Source organism: Silene latifolia, chromosome 6 (assembly GCF_048544455.1).
Source record: "Silene latifolia isolate original U9 population chromosome 6, ASM4854445v1, whole genome shotgun sequence".
NCBI classification, from domain to species: domain Eukaryota; kingdom Viridiplantae; phylum Streptophyta; class Magnoliopsida; order Caryophyllales; family Caryophyllaceae; genus Silene; species Silene latifolia.
In genome coordinates this window covers 91,525,196-91,544,832 of record NC_133531.1, presented here as the reverse complement: position 1 = coordinate 91,544,832, position 19,637 = coordinate 91,525,196, and positions in this window count along the sequence as shown.

Below are 19,637 nucleotides of genomic sequence, written 5' to 3'. Positions count from 1 at the left end.
AACGAATTAACATAAAAACTATTCTAGGATCTTACCCACAATACGATGATCTCAAAGATGTAAAGAACTCTGAAATCCGACGACTCAAGCCCTTTGATTTGATAGCAATGTGAGAGAAGGATGCAACGTAGACTTGTTCTCTTTTTTAAAATATTTAGAATCACGTAAAAAGTAAAATAAACTGATGAAAACTACTTTATATATCATTCTAGCGTTGCTATCAAAACCCGACCAAAACCCGTAAAAACCAACGTACTCGATCGAGTAACTGAGGTACTCGATCGAGTAGGATCGAGTAGCCCCTACTCGATCGAGTACCCATTAGGCAGAACACTGTCCAGAACGCAAAACTAACTTACTCGACAGAGTAAGCCTTACTTGATGGAGTACCCAACAACTCATAAAACCGTAGTATTACAGTCTTCCTTCCTTAAAAACGAACTTCGTCCCCGAATTTCAAACCCATACTCAAAAACAAACTTGCTAACTCGACTACGACACAACAAAACAACAAAACTCAAAAACCTAAACCCAAACACAACTCATACCAACTAAAAACAACCACTAAATGTACCAAAACTGACATAAAACCGTACCAAAACCTTATGCGATCATCTCCTACCCCCCTAAAAGAAACATAGTTACGTCCCCGTAACCACACATACCTGATAAAAAAGAGACGGATAACGCTCCCTCATAACCTCTTCCGCTTCCCAAGTTGCTTCCTCAACATTGTGATTGGACCATAAAACCTTGAGCAACACTGTTTTCCCAGATCTAGTTTTGCGAACCTTGCGATCAAGAATCCCTTTTGGCACCTTTAGATAAGACAAGGATTCAACCAACTCGATGTTTTCCACCTCTAACACATGGTAAGGGTCACTCACGTACTTCCGTAACTGAGACACATGAAACACATTACGTACCCGATCCAAAGCTGGTGGCAAAGCTAACCGATAAGCAACCTCTCCCACACGATCTAAAATCTCATACATGCCAATGAACTTTTGGCTTAACTTCCTTTTTTTTACCGAACCACATTACCCCACGCATAGGTGACACTTTCAAAAGAACCTTGTCCCCAACCTGAAACTCGATGTCCCGACGATGTAAGTCCGCATAGCTCTTTTGTCGATCCTGGGTCGCTTTCATCTTTTGTTGAATCACCTTCACCCGTTCTATCATCTCCTGTACCATATGTGGTCCTAAACCCACTGCCTCAGCACTATCATCCCAGCAAATCGGACTCCTACACCTCCTCCAATACAAAGCCTCAAACGGAGCCAACCCAATACTCCTGTGGTAGCTGTTGTTGTGAGAAAACTCGATCAAATCCAACATATCTTCCCAACTACCACCAAACTCCATCACACAAGTCCTTAACATATCTTCCAAAGTCTTGATAGTTCTCTCTGTCTGCCCATCTATCGCAGGATGAAACGCAGTACTCATCTTCAAGGTAGTTCCCATTAACTCCTGCAACTCTTGCCAAAATCGAAAAATGAACCTCGCATCCCGATCTGACACAATGTCCTTTGGCACCCCATGTAACCTCGCTACATTCTTCATGTAGCCATTTGCCAACTGCACCTTACTCCACGTATCTTTCATTGGAATAAAATGAGCTGACTTAGTCAAATGGTCAACGATCACCCATATCATGTTATTAACTTCCTGGATCCTCGGTAAACCCACTATGAAATCCATGGAGATAGATTCCCACTTCCACTCAGGTAACTCGAGAGACTGAATCTTACCTTGTGGTCTTCACTGCTCCCATTTGACTCCCTGACATGTTAAACATCTAGCCATAAACTCAGCTGTTTCCCTTTTCATCCCAGGCCACCAAAAAGTCTTCTTAATATCCCTATAAAGCTTATCGCCACCCGGATGCACTGAATATGGTGTGAAATGAGCCTCTGTCATGATTAAATTTCTCAACTCGTCATCGTTAGGCACACACCATCTCCCATCAAACCGAACACTCCCATCAGAATGAATAGAGAACCAAGACACTATCCCCTTCTTTACTCCATCCCCCCACTCCTGAATCTTAGAGTCAAGAGCCTACTTCCTGCGAATATCATCATAAAGATCCGGTTCCACTCTCAAGTCTCCCCTAGCATCCCCTTTTTGAATCACATGTATCCCCATCTTACCTACCTCATCTCTCAACCACATCAAAGACATAATGTGCATAGAAAATGCACACTCTTCCTACTCAACGCATCAGCAACCACGTTTGTCTTCCATTCATAGTATATGATATTCATGTCATAATCCCCGATAAGCTCCATCCACCTTCCGTGTCTCATGTTCAGCTCCTTTTGAGAAAAGATATACTTTAAACTCTTGTGATCAGAAAACACCTTAAAGGTCACTCCATAAAGATAGTCCCTCCAAATCTTGAGATCAAACACAACTGCACCCAACTCTAGATCATGCGTCGGATAGTTCTCCTCATAAGGCTTCAATTGCCTAGAAGCATAGGCAATGACTTTCCCGTTCTACATCAACAGACATCCCAAGCCGTTCTTTGAAGCATTTGTATACACCTCAAAGTTCTCACTCCCCTCAGGTAAAGCTAAGACTGAAGCCGTGGTCAAACGCTCCTTTAATGTTTGGAACGCCGTCTCACAACTTTCATCCCAACGAAACCTGTTCTCTTTCCTCATCAACGTGGTCATAGGTTTGATAATCATTGAAAAGTCTTTCAAAAACCGTCGATAGTACCCTGCCAAACCCAAGAAACTCCTGATCTCGACCACATTCTTTGGTGCTTCCCACTTGGATACCGCCTCTATCTTGCTAGGATCAACAGATACACCCTCTTTAGAAATCACATGACCCAGAAAAGCCACTTTCTCTAGCCAAAACTAACACTTAGACAACTTGCAAATAGCTGGTTGTCGCGCAGAGTTTGCAACACCAACCTCAAATGCTTCTCGTGCTCTTCCTTAGTCTTGGAATAGACTAAGATGTCATCTATAAACACCACCACGAACTGATCCAAGAACTGACTGAAAATCCGGTTCATTAAAGCCATAAACACTGTCGGCGCATTAGATAACCCAAACGGCATCGCCACATACTCATAGTGACCATACCTCGATCGAAAAGCTGTCTTTGGTATGTTTTCATCCCGAATCCTCACCTGATGGTACCCCGATCTCAGATCAATCTTTGAAAAGACTCTGGACCCACTCAACTGGTCAAAAAGATCATCTATCCTTGGCAAAGGATACTTATTCTTCACTATAACACTGTTCATCTCCCTATAGTCGATACACAACCTCAAGCTCCTATCTTTCTTCTTCACCAACAAAACTGGTGCTCCCCACGACGATACACTAGGTCTAATGTACCTCTTTTCTATCAAATTATCCAACTGTTTCTTCAGCTCTCTTAACTCCTTAGGACCCATGCGGTACGGGGCCTTAGAGATCGGTCCCGTCTCTGGTTTCAACTCCACACGGAAATCTCTCTATCTCATTGGTGGTAAACCCGGTATCTCCTCCGGAAAAATATCTGGAAACTCTCCCATCACTGGTAGCGCATCTGCTGTCGGCTCTATCATACTATGATGTTTCACATGGCATAGAATCAAAGGACACCCCTTCCTCAAGTAAGACTTTAATGTCACCGTTGCAATCACTTTGACTTTGGGTTTGATAACAAACCCACGATAAGACACACTAACTCCCTTAGGACCTCTCAAAGAAACTTTCTTTTGGTAACAGTCTATTCTAGCCTTGTAATTACCCAACCAATCCATCCCGACTATCATCTCAAAACCATCCACAGGAAATTCTAACAAATCCACTGGAAGATCAACTTGCCCAACTATCATGGATACCCCCTTATATAACCTCCCACAAGACACTGACTCACCTGATGGTATAAAAACTTCATCTTTTACAGACTCAAACTCTCTCAAACCCATAGACTTAGCATGACCCGGCGATAGAAAAGAGTGTGACGCCCCCGAATAAAACAAAACAAAGGTAGAAACATCGTTAACAAGAAAGGTACCGGTGATCACGTGTGCATCATTCTCAACAGCTTTCTTGTCCATCATAATTAGCTTGTCACTGGTCTTTTGTCCACCCCCTTGTACTGTACTAGCTGAAGTAGAAGGCTTGCCAGCTTACCCCTGATTGTTGCTAGCCGCCGGTTTCTGATAAGAATTACCGCCATTGCGGTTGAACCCACCGTTGTTGTTACTCTGCCCTCCTTGATTATTCCATGACCCAGCTCATCGGTTGCTAGCATAACACTGTGTCAGACCCTGCGAAAAGCTCCCCTGTGATGGCCTCTGAAAACCTCTCCCCCCGGCACTAGTACACTCATGCCTCTTGTGGCCCATACTGTAATACTACGGATTTTATAGGCTGGTACTCGACCGAGTATGGTCTACTCGGTCGAGTAGTGTGTGTCGCGTAGTCGGTTTGGCTACTGCCGAGGAACACTTGGCCGAGTATGCTGAATACTCGACCGAGTAGAGGGTACTCGGCCGAGTATACTCTATACTCGACGAGTATCCGGTCTGACGAGTAATATTTCAGCGGTTTGATTCGGGAGTAATTAGGGCGTTATATATTTCGTAAATCAGTTTCTAAACACAATTTACAAAACCTAAAACATAATACGACGCTCTAATCACTCCGAATCTCTCCTCTGTGTGTGGACAATCATAAGCAATCATACTCAGCCCTTTAATTCTTCGTCGGTAAGTCTTTATTCTCATGTTTAATGGTGGTTATTTCTAAGGTTTGTCTTTAATCATGTATTGGAGGAAATGGGGTTTTGGCAATTAGTGATTCTGTTATGTGATTGTTGTTTAGGCGAAGACTTCGTAGAGGAGCCGTTCTAGTTGCTTGATCTATTTCATTGCTGTTGTGCTAAGGTAGGGTTTCGCTACTCAGTTACTATTAATTGATTTAAGATTGTGATTGTATTGTGTATGACTGTTGTCTGCTGATAATCGGAGTGTTGGTGTGGTGGTGGTGATTGTGATGATGTTGTGATGGTTGTGGTGGAGTCACTTGCGGGAGTGGCTTCACGCCCTAGTTCGCCCTCCATGGAACCCGTCACGGGAGGGGATGTGCACATTAAGGGACAGGGTTATCGCTCGTTGATGAGCGGGATTTTGGTGGGGATTAGCTGTGGTCCCCCACTGGCGGCGTGGGCTACCTATTGCGATGGGTAGTCTGGCAGGTCTACACATTTCGGTGTGTAGTCGGTCACTGTGTGAGATCGGGAGACCGGGGATGGAGGATGATCAGCTGGTTACTTTATGCATTTGTCTTATTTAGATTGAGCAGAACTGACCCCGTTGTTGTTTTGTAAAATCTGTGGTGATCCATTCGGGGATGGTGAGCAGATTGTGACAGGTGAAGCATTTGGTGAGCTTGGGGCGGTCATGGGAGATTCGTCACGCCGGATTAGTATCACCATTACGAGTCTTAACTTTTGTTTTGTAGTCGTTGTCATTTAGATATTTATTTATTGGATTTTGGAAACATTGTAACCTTTTATACTTACCGTACTTTAATAAATGTGTTTGGGACAGTTGCTTTTGATATGTACTAACCTCGGGCAACCGAGATAGTACCAGCCTTTCATGCTGGGGTAGTCCTGGTAAGGTACCTTGGTATGAGGGGGTGTTACAAAGTGGTATCAGAGGCGACGATTCCGGCATCTAAAACAAATGAACCCAATGAACTTAGGGAGTCTAAATAAAATGAACCCGGGGAGTGTTCTTTGGAGCTACCGCAAGGACTTGGGAGACATCCCGGAGTCGCACTATGTCCCTCACAAACTCAAGCCGGTCACGGGGGGAATGTGTTGTGTGTTTATTTGGTTCTGTGTGTGGTGTGTCGAAATTGAATGCTTGGAACATGTGGTAGAAGATGTAATGTGTAAAAATCTGTGAAGGACATTGTGAAATTGGTAGAAAGGCATGATGGAATTGATATGTGAAATCAGTTGAAACGGTTTTGGCATGAAAAGTGTTGGCATGTTACGTGTTTCCTATGTGGCTTTCAGATTTATGACGTAATATGCTTAAATTTGGGTAGAAAGGCATGATAGGATGTATTCTTGTATTGTTTGTAGCTTGTTTTGGCATAACTCGACCGAGCGGGCGGGTACTCGACCGAGTAGGGGGTACTGGGCCGAGTAACCAGGCACTTGATCGAGTGTTGTTTGGCAGTGAGTAGTAGTAGCTACTGGAAGTGTTTTCTCGACCGAGTATACAGGTATACTCGACCGAGTAGGGCATACTCGACCGAGTAGGGCATACTCGACCGAGTATGGTTTATACTCGACTGAGTATGTTTCTTTTGAATTTGACGTTGGCTACTGGAGTTGATTACTCGACCGAGTAGTCTTTAATCGACCGAGTATTGGTATATACTCGACCGAGTACTTCTTTGGCGGAGGGTCGTCTACATTTTGAGCCGTAGGCTTTTGTGCTTATGTTTCTTTACTTCTTATCAGCTCAAAATGCCGCCAAAGAGAACCGCCGCACAAATTCAAGCATCCGAGATGAGTATCGATGAGATAGCTCGTATGATTGAGCAACATGAGGCTCTTCTTGAGGCTCTTAAGAACGTGGGAAAGGGGGCGGAGAAACCTGCGGATGCTACCCAACTTAGAATCATCATCGCCCGCTTTAACCCTACTACCTATGAGGGCGTCGGGGAACCCATGTTGCTCGAGAACTGGCATCGTGAGATGGAAAGTCTTATGGAAGTTGTTAAGTGTCCACAAGATATGATAGTTGAGCAGGTAGTGTACTACCTGACGGGCGAGGTCGCAGTTTGGTGGCAAAACGTCAAGGAGGACGCCATCGCTTACTACCAGGCTGAAGGTTTGGGGGCTATACTGTGGACGCGGGCCCACGGGGGCGAAAAGCGAGCAAGCTTTTGTGCATTTGTGGAGTCGCCAACAATTTATTGTGGAAAATTGGAAACCGTTCGAATACCTCGTGTCATGTCAAGACACAAAGTAGTGACATGAACACCAAGAACTCGTTACCCTTAGCATTGTATGTCTAGAATGACTCTCGTGGATGCCAATGAACACGGATGTTCACAGAGATCTGGAGTAAGGGGTGAGGATACGTATTAGGAAGCTCTTTTGATCGAACACCTAATCCCGCCCGCCTCGATAGCGGCCTCTACTAATGATTAGGGAAATTATCTATACTCGATATGTTGAAGGTTATATGCATGCAATGCAACATCCATTAGATTAATCCTAGCATGTGAGAATTAATACTAAGTCGATAAACACGTAATTTAGCATACAATTAATGTCAAAGTAGAAATTTAAGGATTGATTACATGTGAGCGACATACAAGCGATATAACAAAAGAAATACAATAAAAATACAATAAAGAAAATTACAATAATTACATTTATTGATTTACGTCGAAAATACATTCAAAACGGATAATTTGAGAAAAGAAAGAATAAAAAAATTAACGAACAAATTAAGGGTGATAATACGAGTAATAGTTAATTAAATACGCAATTAATAAACTAGGCCATAGCAGAAATGGGAGTTCAGAGGTAGAACTCAACCCGGAACAGGCGCAGCAGAGCTGCGTCCCTTGGAAGAGGCCCAGCAAATGCTGCGTCTGTTCCTGAGTTCAGTTCTGGCTGTGAAGCCGGAATTGCATCTCGTTAATATTCATTGGTAAATTTAATGCTTGATTATCGATATTTGACTCGGATGGAAGTGATTAACAGATTATTTACATGTGAATGAGTCATAAAAACAGTTGAACATGAACAAAGCTAATTAGAACGAATTATTTACAAGATTAAAAGGTTAATTATGATAATTAATAACACAAATTAAACAAACTAATCGAATTAATTATATTAAACAGGTTATTAATGACGAACTAATGATAGTGACGATAAACAAAAGATGAAAATATATCAATAATTAATTCCAGAGACTCAATATGGATAAATCCAACCTCTAAAAACCCGAATTGATTTTAATGACGAAAACCCGCAAATATGAATTATAAGGGATTTAAGTCGGGATTTTGAAAGATGAATTAATTAATAATAATTAACATGTTAAAATTATCATACTCAAATTATTATGTTAAAAGAAATATGAACAATTGATAACAAAGCAAAAACAATAAGACGAACAAAAGACGAAGGAAGAAGAAAGGAAGCAGGAAATGCGGCAGCCTCAAGAAGAGGCGCAGCAGTTGCTGCGTCCTTTCTCGACGTTTGTCTCCTGTTAATCCGTAAAAAAAGGTTTGAAATAAGGTCTTATAAATCGGTTTTAAGTGTGTTTTCGACGTAAATCTTACAATTGATGATTACAATAATAAAGAACAATAATAAAAGAAGGATTTACACCCTCAGACTTACATGTTTGATGAAACGAGATTGACTAAGTTAACGTTTAGTGATGCTCGACTCGAATGTACGACGAAAGTGCCCTCTAAGAGGAAAACGAATAAGATTGATTAAGATTGATTGATGTGGAGTTGGTCAAATTGGTCGGTCATGCAAAACGAGGCTGGTACTCAGAAAGATCCGAGCTTACGTGGTCGAAAGTTCAAGCACGTAGACGCCAATAAGTAAGAACGTGGTCTAGAATGAAAAGGGAGAAGAGAAGGGCGGACACTCGCGTGAGAAATATGTGAGACCGAAGGTCTCTATTTATACTAATCACACGATGGAAATTAGGGTTTCAGAGAAACTTTGGAAGTGAATCTCGAAAAGATACGAAAAATACGCAGAAAAGGACTGAGGAAGAGGCGCGCAAGCAAGTTAATCGCGTCTCTTGGAAGAGGCGACACTGCTGCGTCCTTTCCTCAAGGGTTTCCTCCTGCGGAAGAAAAATTTCCGCGTTTCTATTATGGAATTGCGGATTGATCTTATTTCCTTAATATTTTATATGATAATTTCGGGATATATTTTACCAAAGATTAAAAGATTGGAAATATGGAATAGAAATATCCGGAACATTCCAGAACATTCTGACTCGGAATTTTAAACTGTTATTAGAAAATGAAGACGGTTTTTGACCCGGACTCCAAATGTACTCTAATTACTGTCAAAACAACCGTAATGGCTCGTAGATGACGACTATGAGGTAGACACAAGTGTTTGAGCTATCACTTGACGATAAACTTACGAACTGTCATAAATTGCTCCGCGTACCAAACATGCGGCCCAATCATCACCGGGTGGTTTGTGGGAGGTGCAGAAATGAGGTATCTACAGAGCCCCCACTTTGTCTGAGGCTTGGACAAGGCGAAAGTCAAAGTATAGCCAACAGGTCAATCGAAGATTACAACCTGACGACTATAGCGACGCGAGGCGGTTCAAGGGGTCTGAACCAATGACCTGTCGTCGGGAACATTTTAAAGTCTGTCGACTATCGGGGAGGGTCATTTAAAGTCCATTAGACTACGTAAGGAGGCTCGCCAGCCATAAGAAGAGACTATACCTGAAATTCCTTGACACTCCTTACTCTGTTGGACTCCAAGGGGAAACAAAACGCGATATTGGAAGAGGCAGCAGGACGTCGGTAGAAACTGCTGGGAGAAATCTGCTAGGGTCGGCTATCAAACAAATTTCGGCAAAAGCTTGGGGTCGATGTTGATCTCCACGTGTTGAGAGGGACGATTGTCTGTCCGGAACTCTCGTTGGGGGAACATAATCGGGAACTGATCTCCACGTGTTGAAAGGGACAATTGTCTGTCCAGAACTCTCGCTGGGGGAACAGAATAGAGGTGTGTCGAAATACTTGTCAGAGAATAATCACTCGTTGTGACAAGCAAGGTCTTGGTAAAATACTGCGACAGTTCGCAGTTGGCTTGGAAATGCAGGTCCAGACAAAGAATAAACATTAAATGACCAAATATACGATATATGGTATCAAGGAAGAGGCACACCAAATATGGGCCCACTAATAACGAACTTATAACGAATCTTCGAAAATTGGCTTGGAGGGAAACTGAGGAAGAGGATTCGGGCTACCCTTAGCCTGGTTCGAGCTTTCCTTGATCGGTTTTGGGACACGACCTCCACCTTTCACATGCCTTTTGGTGAGGTTGGGGTCACGTTGGAGGACTACAGCATGATTTCAGGCTTGCCGTACGGGACTGAGGTGGTGGAGTGGCCGAAGAGAGCCATGAGGGTGAACTCGGCCGAGGCTAGGAGCTTGATCGGCTGGAACCTGATGCCGAAGGCTGCTGTGGTACCCGGGTTGGTGCCTAGTTCCTACGTTCGGGATTATTTCGCTGGGAAGAGACTGGCGTCGGTGGTGATCGATGGGAGGGAGATAACTCCTCCTCCCTGTACTGCAGAGCAGAGAGTTCGTTTGTGGCTCCGGTGGTTCTTGTCTTCGATCTACCTCGGAGACAAGGGAGAGAGGCTGTCGACGAAGCTTCTTCCCCTGCTTTCTGACTTGGGTGACCTAGGCCGCTGGGACTGGGTCACTGCTGGCTTTGCGGTCCTCATTCATTATATGAGGGCCATGGTTCGTCCGGAGCTGATGGAGAAGGGGACTTCTCGTGCCACCGTTGGTCCTGGACTGTTGCTGGAGGTATGAACCTCCATTTCATTTTATGCAAGATCATTTCCTTTTCTTATCGAATCACGAAAGATCGTTATTGATTATCTTACTTTGCAGGCGTGGGTGTACTCTTACTTTCCGAGCCTTGCGCCCAAGAGGACGGAGTGTTGGAATATGTGTCCTCCGACAATAATGCGATCACAACTGTTGATCATGATGATCACATGTTTAAATCTCATTTTAAGAATACATGTGGGATGTAATATTTTACAGTCAACTGGTCCACACACATCGGTAATGATTGGCTGACTAGAGTTTGACATTACTGTCGTGCGACGGTGGTGATCAGTTGATCCCCTTAGGTCATACCTATAGGGAAATACTCTTAATTGATTATTTAATTAATCGTATGCCGATACGAGTTAATTAAATTGCTTAAAATTGACGGATGATTTTGTGAGTAAAATTAACGTGTCTTATTGTAATTCGATTATATTAGATACGGTCTAAGTAATTGAATTGTTTTATTGCTTGGATAAAAATTATTGTTTTCGAAACAATTGAAATTGAATGAATAATTTATTATAAATACAAGACGTTGTAATTTATAATTTGATAAACCGTTTTTGGTACAAGTAATTAAGAATTACTAGTCAATTTTGTATATGACATATTTTATGAGTATGTTGATTTTTAATATGTTAAAAATACATTACAATTTCATGTGTCAAGTAACATGTCACATATGTTACAATTGACAAATGACAAAATAAAATGGACCACCCATTTTACATATGTGCCGAAAATTAGAGGGTATTAGTGGATAAATTGTGTTGATTATTTTAATAAGAGAAAACACAATGATAACCTACCTATATGTAGCCATGCAAGCCTACACTTCTTGGGAAGAAAGTTGGATCCATGCATAGGCTCCCCAAGAGACACCCCCACCGGTTTTGATGAAGAGGCACCAATATGGATTCCTCCATATTCATTCTCTACAATTCTAATTTTTCTAGTGTAAGAAAAATAATTCTCTCTACTATTTGTGAGAATCTTAGAGAAATAAAACCACAAAAAATTACTCCCTCTTGGACCGATTTATTCAAGAGCAATTACAAATATTTTTGTGTCAATTTTTATAGCAAGACTTATATTATTACTAGATCATAATAATATTAGTTATTATGAGGTTTCCTTGGGTATATGCTTTTGGGAGAGATTCTAAACTTGAATCTTGTTCATCCATTGTTGGAAAGCTCAAGAACTAACAAGAAGGAGATCTTGTTGGTGCCCAAAATGGCCGAAAATAAGATGGTGAGAAATCGATTTTTCATCTCCTTTTTATTAAGTTTGCATGCATAAGATCTAGAATTTATTTTATGACTAAATAAATTGATTCATATATGAATATGTAAATTAATGAGATTAATAATTTCTAACAAGCGGTATCATGAGCCTTAGGTTGTTTGCATGCATATCGGTTTATAGTTTTCCGAGTTATATGATTAACATACAAAACTAATTAATTTGGATTTATGAAGATAAACCTTAAAATAACTTTGCATGTTAAAAGTTTCTGGTCCTAAGTGATTTTTAGGAAATTTTGGTTTATTTATGGATTTTATTGTTCTTTTTATATAATATTGGCATTAAAATGTGATTTTTATGATAAAAATGTCATTTTTGGACGAAAATTAGATAAACTTCGAATTTTTTAGTGATTTTTGGATATGTTTTCACATATATTATCTACTGATGGCCTGTAAAATTTCACGATAAAATGAGTTGTTTTGCTCGAAATATGGATTTTTCAAGTTAAAATCGTATTTAAATGGGTAAATAGGTTAATATGAGTTATATTTCGAATCTAGTCATAGAAATTTAGTATGTTGTCACATGCAATTTTACAAGATGTGTGTAAAATATTTGGCTATAATGAAGTCTTTATGCATGATTTATGAATTTTTGATGAAAAATCACATAAATAGTGACTATAATTAGTAATAATGCTAGAACATACTTCATGACTAAGGAAAAACGTCACATGTTGCATTTTATCATATATTTCAGATCTAAAAGTGAAAAGTTGATGAATATAATTTTTCTCATATTTTTTAGGGTCATAATTGTTAAAACCGATAAACCGCAACATTGTTTTTCTCGATAAATTTTCGAAATATTTAACCTAAGTTTTGAATATTATGAGTGTCATGGTATTTTTCCAGAATGTCCATGAGTTTAAATTTCAAATTTCGAATTTATTTGAAATTTTTATGATTTAATTTGAGGTTTATAGCATAAATTTTGTATTTTTGGGTCCATTTATGAACAATATTAAGAAATCAAGTTTAATTATTGTCAAATGTTAGTGGAGACTAATTTTGAGTCCTAAGATGGTTAGGGTATAACTTGTACATAAATATGAATTTATGTAATTATTGTGATTTTAATAAGTTAAATCACGCAAATCCGTAAAAACCGATTAATATACGATATTGGCTCTTTAAAGGCGATTTAGCATAAAATCTAGCATGTTCATACATATTATAATGCTGCATTTTATTTATGATTGTCATATTTTAATTTTATGTAATTTTTGAATTATGTAATTTTACTTAGTATGGCCTTAGTTTTAATTGGTATTACCCGAAATATATGGGAATATCGATTCGGTTGTAATTATTGTGATCTCGTATCACCGTTTTGTAATTTAATAGATTTATTTTTATTTTAATTACAAATGTATAATAGGAAATTATGTAATTCATTTTGTAATTTAATTATTCCGGAGTTCCTTGAAGACGGTGCCATTCGAGAAGGCGATCCATCAAAGGAAGTGTTGCCTTGAAATGCGTGCCAAGACCGAAGTTCAAGGGACCAAAGGAGTTGGTTTCCGAATTTGTAATAGTTTATTAGATTTACTATTTTAGGAAGGCCATACTAGGATTTTATTTATGTCTTGCATTTTATTTATATGTTACATGTATCGCTAAATCGCCATAACTAAAACATGCATTATCATTAAATCGAGTTTATCGACCGTGTCAATTACAATTATCGTAGTTCACCGCTTTAGTTCACTTAAAACGTGATAGATAATAAATTGACATGACCTCTCGCTAAAATAAACAATTGAGACTTAGCCTTACCAAAAAGTAGAAACCATGAAAACCTATTTCATGAGGGAGTGCACTCGGCCCTACCGGGGTACAAACCTTGTTACGTAGGGGAAGTGGGTGATAAATGTCTATCCACCGAATTTATGTTAATAAAGGGTATTTCGGCACACCGTGCCCTAAGTTAATATGAATTTGGATCATGGACACATTTATTCGAAATTTGGATTGAACTCAACGAAAGTATTCACGACGATTTCCGGATGTGTTTCGGGCTAGAGATAAATATTAATGTAATTTTATCGACCAAGAGTTCTAAAAGTAGAATCGATTAAAGAGTTAATCCACCGAGTTATGTTAATAAAGGGTATTTCGGCACACCGTGCCCCAAGTTAATATGAATTTGGATCTTGGAATCATTTATCATAGTTGGGGAGAGGTCACTATGTAAATGCTTTAGTTGTTATTTACAAGTATTAATAAAACGATAAATGTTAAGTTTTCCACTATTCCGTGATCATATTGTTCTATTTCTTTACCACAATTCATATACGATATCATTTCGATTTTTGATTCAAATCTCCATTAAAACATCGTAACTAAAGACAAATATGAATTTGCTTCTAAAACCTCATATGAACCATTGCTAAGGATCTCTTGTAAAGAGTATAGATAAAAGTTATTCGTGATCAAAAGGGTTTTTGATTCTTGACTAACATATCTACTTACAATGAATTGTTTCTCATATGCTTAATTGAGTTAAGTACTTTGAAACGTTACATCATTTTGGTAACTAGATTTGTTTGAAATCAAAATTGACCAAAATACCGCAACCACTTCAATGAAAGTTTTAAGACTAAACAAACGAATGAAGAGTAGTCTTCATGAATTTCAATTTTGCTTCTCTTAGCAAAGACTCATTGAAATGAGTGGGAGCATTCTCTTAAACCGTTAAGAAAAGGATAAGGTTTTAAAAAGGGTAAAATTAGAATGGAATTGATACAAGGTAATGTTAAAAGTAAAGTTATTGAGAATAACGATACTAAACCTATCAATCCCGACCGATAAAGTTTCCATTGTCTTAATTGTTGGACGCTAGAAAGGAAACTACCCCAAATTATTGAAGAATCAACAAGTTAGTTGTGGGACATCTAAATGGACCTTCTTCTTTAAATGTTTATTTGATTGACATAAATTTTGCTAGTACTACTTCGTCAATATTAGAAACCGGTGGTGGTTTTTGTTTAGGTATTTTTACCCAAATCGATTAATTAGGGTCAATGTAGTCTATATTCGTTGGTTGGATGTATGTTTGTTCGTACGTCGTTGAGTAAATAGGAAAATAAAGTGCGTAATGTAAATTGACACGTAAGATTTTGGTGACGCGGAAAACCCAATGTGGGAACAACCGCGGGAGGGACGGTACCCTGCCAAGTATTGCACTATATGAATAGGAGGATGATTACAATAGTAACGTTTGTACTAATCTTGCTGACGCTAGGTGTCGGGCCTGCAAGATCTCAGGTGGGTATATATTTGAGAATAATATGCCGTGGCTTTGATGTGAATGCGTAAGTGCGGTTGTCTTGAGTATGTTGTTGAATGTCTTCTTGATTTGCTTCCTTGGCTATTTATAGGGTAAGAACCCTAGATATATCCTACCTTGAATATGGAAAGGGAATATTATTTCCATAAGGACTTCTTTCCAAACTCGGACTCCCTTGCCAATTCTCCCCGATCTCCCTAACTTCTCCCTAACTTCTCCCTGATACTCCTTTCCTTAACACGGGCACCTTCTATGACGGGCTCTTGATCCTTCTCAAGCCCGTTTCCCTTTTTCCTGACCGCGGGCTCCCTTCCTCCTCATCACTTCTTTCATAGTCTTTATTTTATCGAATGTGCCTTCTTTATTATGCTATTTTTAGCCCAAACAGTTTGTCCTAAATTTCTTGTGTAGTACGCTTTCAAGTATCGAACAAGGAATTTACGTAACCAAATGCTAAAAAACCCTACGCCGTCTTTTTACTTCTTCCTATGTAACCCATCATTTCCAGCCGCCCTACTCCTCTTTCTCCGCACCCAACTCCCTCTCTCCTCTTTATAACTCCAACGTCCCTCTTCCACTCTCATTAATCACTTCAAATCATTTCAAAAACTCTTCTCTCTTAAACCCTCAATCTTCCTTCTCCTTTATTCCTCGCCGGCTTCACTGTTCCCCTTCCCCGTCTCCATCATCAGGTAATCCATCCTCTCTTCTTCTTTTAATATTCATTTTGTCTCTCCACCATGGGTAAAACTCGACAATCCTCGTCAACCCCTACACCCTCAGACCGTAATCTTGACCCCACTTTCCCTTCTCGGGGACTTTTTAAACATCCATATGATTGCGACTCCGCCCTAACTCCGGCCGACATTCCTATGATCAAGAATCTGCTGGGTCTTGGTGATGGGGTGGATATCACCATCCCTGAACCGGGACAAAAAGCTGACGCCCTCCGTCCGGGGTGGGTCAGTTTCTACCTATACCCGTTTAAATATGGCCTCCGCTTTCCTTTCCCTAAACTCATCCAAGATTTCATTTTTACCAACAATTTCGCCATGGCACAAATTTTTGCTGCCATATGGAGAGTTCTTCTCTATTCTCTGGCCGCTGGTCAGAGTACTGGTAAATCCGTCACTCTGGGCGATCTGGCCCACATGTACAACATCGGATCCTGGGGCGGGGTCGGTTCTCATTCCGGGGCCATAGAGGCTCCTTCGGACACGTGTCAAAATCCCGTGATGAGAAATGGTTTGAGGACTTCTTCTACGTGAGGAAGGACTCCATCCACCTCCTGCGATTATATTTTCGAGAAATGGGTTCGACTTGAGTAAGTAGCCTCCCTTTCGCCTGATTTATTTTATCTCGCTGCTTACTAGCTTACTTCATCGTCTTCGTGCAGGCCCCCGTGACCTTACCCGTATTGGCGCCAAGATTCACACTGCGACAAGAATTCGGTATTCCCGAGTCCGAGAGAAAGTTTCGGACACCTTCCTGTTTTTCACCTGCTTCCTCCTCCAATCGTCCTCAATCAGCCCACAGTATGTCTTCTGGTAAGGTTTCCGCAACCGCTTTCATTTGCATGCTGTTTTTGCTGATGTTTGAATCATTCTGTCGTCTGAGACTATGTATGCTTGCAGGTTCAAAAGTTGACCCATTGGAACTCATCCTCCAAAGCCCTAAAAGAAAGAGACCCTCTGCCAGCCCTGATGTGGCCTCTGCCTCTAAGAGGAGTGCTCCTGCTGCCTCTTTTCGGACTCCTCCGACAGTTTCCAGTTCAGCTGCACCAGAGCCTTTGGAAGTTAGTCCACTGTCTCGTCATCCGCCTACTCCTCCTGCTAGTCCTCACGCTTCATCCAACGGAGGCATTACTGCTCATTTCCCAGAGGGCTTCGGGAATGTGGACAAGGTGCCGTACTGGCCGGAGATTGACCAGTTGCTCTTTCCTCCTGTTAAGGAGACGTTTTCAGAATTCTCCCCAGAGGAGATGGCTGAGAACGATGTGCACAATGCCTTTATGGTAAATATTCTTCGTCTTCTACTTGTCTGTCCATCTGCTTCTTGCTTAAATTCTGCTTCTCAACTCTCTTGTTGACTTCTGATTATTCCTGCCCCAGACTCTTCAGTCTGCACTCTACAACAGGAAGATGATCAACATAGTGCAGACCACCAGCCGTGCTACCAGCGCCAAGAACCAGGAGCTGAAGGAGACTGTTGCAGATCTGGCACAACAGCGGGTTGATCTGAAGGAGCGCGTGGTGGAGTTGAAGACTGAGCTTGCTGTCACCAAGAAGAAGTTGAAGGAGGGGGCTGATCAGCTGGCTCGAACCCAGGCGGTGTGCAACACTTTTTCTAACTCTCTGAAGCAGCCTGAGGAGAAGATCAGTGAGCTGATCTCCCTGGCCATCAACGTTGTTGCCTATGCCACCTGGCGAGGAAAGATCAGCGGGATGCGTGTTGCCCTTGAGGAGGCTCCCACCCAGCAGGCCGTAGAGGAAGAGGAGAAGCAGCTGGAGATGCTCTACCCCACCCAACCTGATCTGAGCGTGCTGATGCCGGAAGTTGGTGAGGTGAATTCTCCTGTTATTGGTGAGCGGTGCTTTGGGGTGATCTTTGGAATGTCCCGGGACGTCTGGCTGACGAGCTCGAGGAGCTATGGCGGTGAGGATGCTCAGGCGATGCGGTACACGAAATGAGAGGTCGGCGGGCGGAGGAAATGCAGTGGAGGTCATTAATGTGACCGATAATTAAGTTTTTATGTTTTGATAAACTTTTTTGGCAGTCTGGCCTAGAGGTGGCATACTTTGTAAGTTTTTTTTAAACTTATTCTGTGGTTGCTCCGCCAAGGTGGCGGTTAAACTTTGGGCCGTAATTTGGCCATATTTTGAAAGGCTCCTTGTCATAGTTTGGCAAGGTTTTAGCTTATATATCGTGTGTTCGTTTGTTTATCTTCCCTGTTTTTAAGAAGTTTGTGCCGTGTCAGTCTGCTTGACTGATTTAGGCGAGTCCTGTCACCCTAAAAAGGCTAACGTTCGACTCGGCTAGGCATTTGTCGTGTCGACCGATGGCTGATTTAGGCGTATCTTGCAATGTAAGGAGGAGTGGCCGTGTCAACCTAGGAGGCGATTTAGACCCGGCTGGTCGGCTGAAAAGACGATCCGGACCAAGCTAGGCTGCCGTGTCACCGGGATGGTCGATTTAGGCGTATCTTGCATGATTTTGGACTACTTAACCTTGTTCATGACGCAAGTTGTGTTCCTCTCGTTTTATGCCGGCAGGGGCGTCATTGAGGCAAGTTTATCGTCATTCTAGGACCAAATGGAGACGCTGCAGGGGACTCGGTAGCGCAGATATCCCTACGTTCCATGTTCGTTTTTGCATGCATCTTTGGGCCCCGATTAATTGCGATTAGTGCGAGCTACGTCCGGGGGTGGTATCAGGGGTAGCTGGATAAGCGTATTCAGCTGTCAACCAGGCTCCCTTTCGTATGTTCCACAGTCCGCCTGGTGAGGGTGCTCCTTGTGGAGAAAATAGGTTGGGCATGTTGGAGTGCCGTGTGCCTTGTCACCCCGCGTTGGCAGTTGACAGTCCTGCTAGACATCCTTTCAAAGTACCATAGACACTAGAATTCAAAGTGATGTACTTAGATAAGCCTAAAAATAAGAAAATCTATTAGAATGATGTGAAATACCTGTCGCCATCTCATGGGGTACCAGAGCAATTGTGGTCCCAGGACGCGCTGACCACACCATCCAATAGTAGTTTAAAGTCTTAAAAACAACTAAAGACACCAGGAATAAGAGTGAAATTGGCAGTATGCCTACTACCGGATTTTAATTTATCTTTTAAAAACGATTTGGCTTCTCATAGTACATTATTCTGAAAGCTAAAGTCTACTTATTATTAAAAGTAATATCTCTTCAGGGTAAGTATGTTCCATGGGCGTTGTATGATTTGACCGTCCATAGTCATCGATCTGATATGCGCCATGGCCAACAACTCCTTCTACCTGTATGGTCCTTCCCATTTGTAGGCGAATTTGCACCTTTTCAATTCTTGGTGTTCAAACACCTCTCGGAGAACCAGTCTCCTACCTCCGGAGCCTCGACTTTCACATTCTTGTTGTAACCCACGCCACCGACGTTTGTGCAGCGGCCAGACGGATTTTTGCGCTTGCTCGCAGCTCGTCAATTGTGTCCAGGCTTCTGGTCATCTCTGCATTGTTCAGTTCCCTCGTCATATTTTCATACCTGTGAGTGGGAACTAGAACTTCTGATGGAATGACCGCTTCCGCGCCAAACACCAGTGAAGGGTGTTTGACACATTTATATATTTGGTGTCGTTACGTCGACCACAACACTAGTGGCAATTCATCCGCCCACTTTCCTCCTAACTCCAGGTAACCTCCTTCTCG